This window comes from Phocoena phocoena, chromosome 1 (genome assembly GCF_963924675.1).
Source record: "Phocoena phocoena chromosome 1, mPhoPho1.1, whole genome shotgun sequence".
NCBI classification, from domain to species: Eukaryota; Metazoa; Chordata; class Mammalia; order Artiodactyla; family Phocoenidae; genus Phocoena; species Phocoena phocoena.
In genome coordinates, this window is record NC_089219.1 from 91,333,919 (window position 1) to 91,341,501 (window position 7,583).

Here is a 7,583-nt window from a genome sequence, read left to right on the forward strand (position 1 = left end):
GAGGTACTCCTTGGTATGAGCCTTCCCGGAGTCCATCACTAGCCCCACCAAAGAGCCTGTAACCTCCAGTGCTATGTCACCTCAGGCCAAACAACCAACAGGGAGGGAACTCAGCCTCACCCATAAGCAGACAAGTGGATTAAAGTTTTACTGAGCTCTACCCAACAGAGAAACACCCAGCTCTACCCACCATCAGTCCTCCTATCAGGAAGCTTGCACAAGCCTCTTAGATAGCCTCATCCACCAGAGGGCAGACCGCAGAAGCAAGAAGAACTACAATCCTGCAGCCTCTGGAACAAAAACCACATTCACAGAAAGATAGACAAAATAAAAAGGCAGAGGACTATGTACCAGATGAAAGAACAAGATAAAACCCCAGGAAAACAACTAAATGAAGTGGAGATAGGCAACCTTCCAGAAAAAGAATTCAGAATAATGATAGTGAAGATGATTGAGGACCTCGGAAAAAGAATGGAGGCAAAGAGTGAGAAGCTGCAAGAAATGTTTAACAAAGACCTAGAAGAATTAAAGAACAAACAGAGATGAACAATACAATAACTGAAATGAAAAATACACTAGACGGAATCAATAGCAGAATAACTGAGGCAGAAGAACAGATAAGTGACCTGGAAGACAGAATAGTGGAATTCACTGCCGCAGAACAGGATAAAGAAAAAAGAATGAAAAGAAATGAAGACAGACTAAGAGACCTCTGGGACAACATTAAATGCACCAACATTCGCATTATAGGGGTCCCAGAAGGAGAAGAGAGAGAGAAAGGACCTGAGAAAATATTTGAAGAAATTATAGTTGAAAACTTCCTTAACATGGGAAAGGAAATAGCCATCCAAGTCCAGGAAGCGCAGAGTCCCAAGTAGGATAAACCCAAGGAGAAACATGCCAAGACACATAGTAATCAAATTGACAAAAATTAAAGACAAAGAAAAATTATTAAAAGCCACAGGGAAAAATGACAAATAACATACAAGGGAACTCCCATAAGGTTAACAGCTGATTTCTCAGCAGAAACTCTACAAGCCAGAGGTGAGTGGCATGATATATTTAAACTGATGAAAGGGAAGAACCTACAACCAAGATTACTCTACCCTGCAAAGATCTCATTCAGAGTTGGCAGAGAAATCAAAAGCTTTACAGATAAGCAAAAGCTAAGAGAATTTAACACACCAAACCAGCTCAACAAAAAATACTAACAGAACTTCTCTAAGTGGAAAACACAAGAGGAGAAAAGGACCTACAAAATCAAACCCAAAACAATTAAGAAAATGGTAATAGGAATATACATATAGATAATTATCTTCAAAGTAAATGTATTAAATGCTCCAACCAAAGGACATAGGCTCATTGAATGGATACAAAATCAAGACCCATATATATGCTGTCTAAAAGAGACCCACTTCAGACTTAGGGACACACACTGACTGAAAGTGAGAGGATGGAAAAAGATATTCCATGCAAATGGAAATCAAAAGAAAGCTGGAGCAGCAATACTCATATCAGATAAAATAGACTTTAAAATAAAGAATATTACAAGAGACAAGGAAGGATACTGCATAATGATCAAGGGATCAATCCAAGAAGATATAACAATTATAAATATATAAGATCAGCTCAATACATAAGGCAAATGCTAACAGCTATGAAAGAGGAAATTGACAGTACCACAATAATAGTGGGGGACTTTAACACCTCACTTACACCAATGGACAGATCATCCAGACAGAAAATTAATAAGGAAACACAAGCTTTAAATGACACAATAGACCAGAGAGATTTAATTGATATTTACAGGATATTCCATCCAAAACCAGCAGATTAAACTTCTCAAGTGCATACGGAACATTCTCCAGGATAGATCACATATTGGGTCACAAATCAAGCCTTGGTAAATTTAAGAAACTTGAAATCATATCAAGCATCTTTTCTGACCACAAAGCTATGAGATTAGAAATCAATAACATGGGAAAAAATGCAAAACAAGCAAACTCATGGAGGCTAAATATTGCGTTACTAAATAACCAAGAGATCACTGAAGAAATCAAAGAGGAAATAAGAAAATACCTAGAGACAAATGACAATGAAAACATGATGATCCAAAACCTATGGGATGCAGCAAAAGCAGTTCTAAGAGGGAAGTTTATAGCAATACAATCCTACCTCAAGAAACAAGAAAAATCTCAAGTAAACAATCTAACCTTACACCTAAAGTAATTACAGAAAGAAGAACAAACAAAACCCAAAGTTAGTAGAAGGAAAGAAATCATAAAGATTACAGCAGAAATAAATGAAATAGAAACAAAGAAAACAATAGCAAAGATCAACAAAACTAAAAGTTGGTTCTTTGAGAAGATAAACAAAATTGATAAACCTTTATCCAGACTCATCAAGAAAAAGGAGGAGAGGGCTCAAATCAATAAAATTAGAAATGAAACAGGAGAAGTTACAACGGGCACTGCAGAAATACAAAGCACCATAAGAGACTACTACAAGCAACTCTATGCCAATAAAATGGACAACCTGGAAGAAATGGACAAATTCTTAGACAAGTATAACCTTCCAAGACTGAACCAGAAAGAAACAGAAAATATGAACAGACCAATCACAAGTAATGAAATTGAAACTGTGACTAAAAATTTTCCAATGAACAAAAGTCCAGGACCAGATGTCTTCACAGGTGAATTCTATCAAACATTTAGAGATAAGCTAACAACCATCCTTCTCAAACTCTTGCAAAAAATTGCAGAGGAAGGAACAGTCCCATACTCATTCTGTGAGGCCACCATCACCCTGATACCAAAACCAGACAAAGATACTACAGAAAAAAAAAATTACAGACAAACATCACTGATGACTATAGATTCAAAAATCCTCAATAAAATACTAGCAAACAGAATCCAACAGCACATTAAAAGGATCATACACCATGCTCAAGTGGGATTTATTCCAGGGATGCAAAGATTCTTCAATATATGCAAATCAATCAATGTGATATACCATATTAACAAATTGAAGAATAAAAGCCATATGATCATCTCAGTAGATGCAGAAAAATCTTTTGACAAAATTCAACACCCATTTATGATAGAAACTCTCCAGAATGTGGGCATAGAGGGAAACTACCTTAACAAAACAAAGGCCATATACAGCAAACCCACAGCAAACATCATTCTCAATGGTAAAAAACTGAAATCATTTCCTCTAAGATCAGGAATGAGACAAGGTTGTCCACTCTCACCACTATTATTCAACATAGTTTTGGAAGTCCTAGCCATGGCAATCAGAGAAGACAAGGAAATAAAAGGAATAAAAATTGGAAAAGAAGAACTAAAACTGTCACTGTTTGCAGATAACATGACACTATACATAGATAATCCTAAAGATGCTACCAGAAAGCTGCTAGAGCTAATCAATGAATTTGGTAAAATTTTAGGATACAAAATTAATGTACATATATCTCTTGCATTCCTATACACTAACAATGAAAGATCAGAAAAAGAATTTAAGGAAATAATCCCATTCACCATTGCAGCAGAAAGAATAAAATACCTAGGAATAAACCTACCTAAGGAGATAAAAGACCTGTACTCAGAAAACCGTAAGACACTGATGTAAGAAATCAAAGATGACACAAACAGATGGAGAGATATACCATGTCCTTGGATTAGAAGAGTCAACATTGTGAAAATGTCTATACTACCCCAAGCAATCTACAGATTCAATGTAATTCCTATGAAATTACCAATGGCGTTCTTCACAGAATTAGAACAAAAAATTTTACAATTCATATGGAAACACAAAAGACCCCGAGTAGCCAGAGCAACTCTGAGAAAGAAAACGGAGCTGGAGGAATCAGACTCCCCAACTTCAGACTATACTAGAAAGCTACAGTAATCAAGACAATTTGGTACTGGCACAAAAACAGAAATAAAGATCAATGGAACAGGATAGAAAGCCCAGAGATAAACCCATGCACCTATGGTCAACTAATCTATGACAGAGGAGGCAAGGGTATACAATGGAGAAAAGACAGTCTCGTCAATAAGTGGTGCTGGGAAAACTACACGTAAAAGAATACATGACAGCTACATGTAAAATAATGAAGTTAGAACACTCCATAACACCATACATAAAAATAAACTCAAAATGGATTAAAGACCTAAATGTAAGACTGGACACTATAAAGCTCTTAGAGGGAAATATAGGAAGAACACTCTTTGACATAAATCACAGCAAGATCCTTTTTGACCCACCTCCTAGATTAATGGAAATAAAAACAAAAATAAACAAATGGGACCTAATTAAACGTAAAAGTTTTGCACAGCAAAGGAAACCATAAGCAAGATGAAACAACAACCCTCAGAATGGGAGAAAGTGTTTGCAAATGAAGCAACTGACAAAGGATTAATCTCCAAAATTTACAAGCAACTCAATATCAAAAAAATAAACAACCCGATCCAAAAATGGGCAGAAGACCTAAACAGACATGTCTCTAAAGAAGATATACAGATTGACCACAAACACATAAAAGGATGCTCAACATCACTGATCATTAGAGAAATGCAAATCAAAACTACAATGAGGTATCACCTCACACCAGTCAGAATGGCCATCATCAAAACTTCTACAAACAATAAATGTTGGAAAGGTTGTGGAGAAAAGGGTACCCTCTTGCACTGTTGGTGGGAATGTAAATTGATACAGCTACTATGGAGAAAAGTATGGAGGTTCCTTAAAAAACTACAAATAGAATTACCATATGACCCAGCAATCACACTACTGGGCATATACCCAGACAAAACCATAATTCAAAAAGACACATGCACCCCAATGTTCATTGCAGCACTATTTACAATAGCCAGGACATGGAAGCAACCTAAGTGTCCATAGACAGATGAATGGATAAAGAAGATGTGGCACATATATACAATGGAGTATTACTCAGCCATAAAAAGGAATGAAATTGGGTCATTTGTAGAGATGTGGATGGACCTAGAGACTGTCATACAGAGTGAAATAAGTCAGAAAGAGAAAAACAAGTATCATGTATTAACACATATATGTGGAATCTAGAAAAATGGTACAGATGAACCAGTTTGCAAGGCAGAAATAGAGACACAGATGTATAGAACAAAAGTATGGGAAGGGGGAAAAGTGGGGGTGGGGGGTGAACTCAGAGATTGGGATTGACTTACATACATTAATATGTATAAAATAGATAACAACCTGCTGTATACAAAATTAAATTAAATTTTTAAAAAGAAAATGAGGAAACTAAATTAAAAATAAATAAATAAATGTCTTTTATTTTCTGGACTTACTGTGTGTTTTAGAAGAGTCTACACTAACCTAGTAGCTTTGATGAATTTGAAGCATCCATTTCAACTCTAGCAATACCAATTTTGTTAAAAGCAAATTAATGAAACTTCTTCCCTCATTCAGTCTTACATTTTCCTCACATGGTCCTCTATTAACTATCCTGCTCTTTACATCTCATTTGTTTCTTGTTTGTGACTTACAATTATCTCTTCAGCTTGACCATTACAGGAATTCTTCTTTACTGACCCTTTGCAATTACCCTTGAGTGCAATTCTGTTCTTGACGGGCATCTTGTTCTGTTTCCTTTCCCACCCCATGTGATTCTAAGTGTTCTCAGGAGCTCAGCCCAGGGTAAGGCAATCTGCTTAGCTAGCTCTTCTAATGCATGAACACTGGGTCTGGCAACAAAAGATAAAAAAGAAAAAATAACTCACGTGGTTTATTAAAGGTCAGGAATTACCTGCTCTGATGCAGCAAAACATCTAGAAGGTGAAGGATTCAAGTGGTACGTAAAGTTGGACAGGAAGTTGAGAGATGTCAAAAGATAAGTGGTCTTCTATAAGAATATATATAAGTGGAGGATCTAATTGTTACTTCCTTTGAACATGTACTGAATAACCACTGTAATGCATAGCTGCCATGAAGAAAAGAAAGGTTAATAAGGAAGTAAAACTACAGATCAAAGCAGAAGCTTCTAGACTAGACTTTTCCAGGTCTGGTTTTGGATCTTTTAAAACTAATTTTACAGAATTAGTTCAGTATGATATCACTTATATGTGGAATCTAAAAAAGAAAACAAACTGCCCTTTACACGGTCACGCTGAGCTAGTGCCTGGGCCTGGGATGGGGCTGCAGTGTCCACACACTCACCGCCTCCTGCTGTCTCTTGCTGCTTCCAGACCATGGTCACCAGCAAAGTGAGCAAGCTTCAAGCCTTCGTGAAAATGTGCAAGCAGGACACGAGTGTTCTGCACACCGAGGAAATGCACTTCCTGAGGGAGTGGGTGGAGAGTATGGGGGGTAAAATACCACCTGCTACTCATAAAACTAAATTGGAAGAAAATACCAAGGAAGAAAAAACAGATAGTAAGAAGGTGGAGGAAAACATAAAGACAGACGAACCATCAAGTGAGGAAAGTGATCTAGAAATTGACAATGAAGGTGTGCTTGAACCAGGCACTGATGCCCCTCAAGAAATGGGAGATGAAAATGTAGAGATAACTGAGGCGATGATGGATCAGGCAAATGATAAAAACGTGGCTGCCAGTGATGCCCTAAATGTTGGTGAACTACAGAAAGCCATTGACTTGTTCACAGATGCCATCAAGCTAAATCCTCGTTTGGCCATTCTGTATGCCAAGAGAGCAAGTGTCTTCATCAAATTACAGAAGCCAAATGTTGCCATCTGAGACTGTGACAGAGCTATTGAAATAAATCCTGATTCTGCTCAGCCATACAAGTGGTGAGGGAAAGCACACAGACTTTTGGGCCATTGAGAAGAAGCTGCCTATGATCTTGCCCTTGCCTGTAAACTGGATTATGATGAAGATGCTAGTGCAATGCTGAAAGAAGTTCAACCAAGGGCCCAGAAAATTGCTGAACATCGGAGAAAGTATGAGCGAAAATGTGAAGAGCAAGTGATCAAAGAAAGAATAGAAAGGGTCAAGAATGCTCGGAAAGACCATGAGAGAGCCCAGAGGGAGGAAGAAGCCAGACAACAGTCAGGAGCTCAGTATGGCTCTTTTCCAGGCGGCTTTCCTGGCAGAATGCCTGGTAATTTTCCTGGAGGAATGCCTAGAATGGGAGGGGGCATGCCTGGAATGGCAGGAATGCCTGGGCTCAATGAAATTCTTAGTGATCCAGAGGTTCTTGCAGGCATGCAGGATCCAGAAGTTATGGTGGCCTTCCAGGATGTGGCTCAGAACCTGGCAAATATGTCAAAATATCAGAGCAATCCAAAAGTTATGAATCTCATCAGTAAATTGTCGGCCAAATTTGGAAGTCAAGCATAATGCCCTGCTGACAAATAAAGCCCCTGCTGAAGGAAAAGCAACTTAGATCACTTCATGGATGTCATAATAACACAAACCAGTGTACCTCTGACTTTCTCATGAAGAAAGCTGGGGTGCTTTGAAGATAATCTCTACCCCTCTGCCCCAAATGCAGCTGAAACATTTTACAGTGGTTTTCCATTAGGGTATTCATTCAGATAATGTTTTCTTACTAGAAATTACAAAATTTAAACAATT

General features: G+C 37.8%; 1 pseudogene; it reads left to right on the plus strand.

Moving 5' to 3' along the window:
- Nucleotides 1–6,236: 6,236 nt before the first annotated feature.
- LOC136132762 (hsc70-interacting protein pseudogene) lies at nt 6,237–7,346 on the plus strand (annotated as a pseudogene).
- Nucleotides 7,347–7,583: the final 237 nt, after the last annotated feature.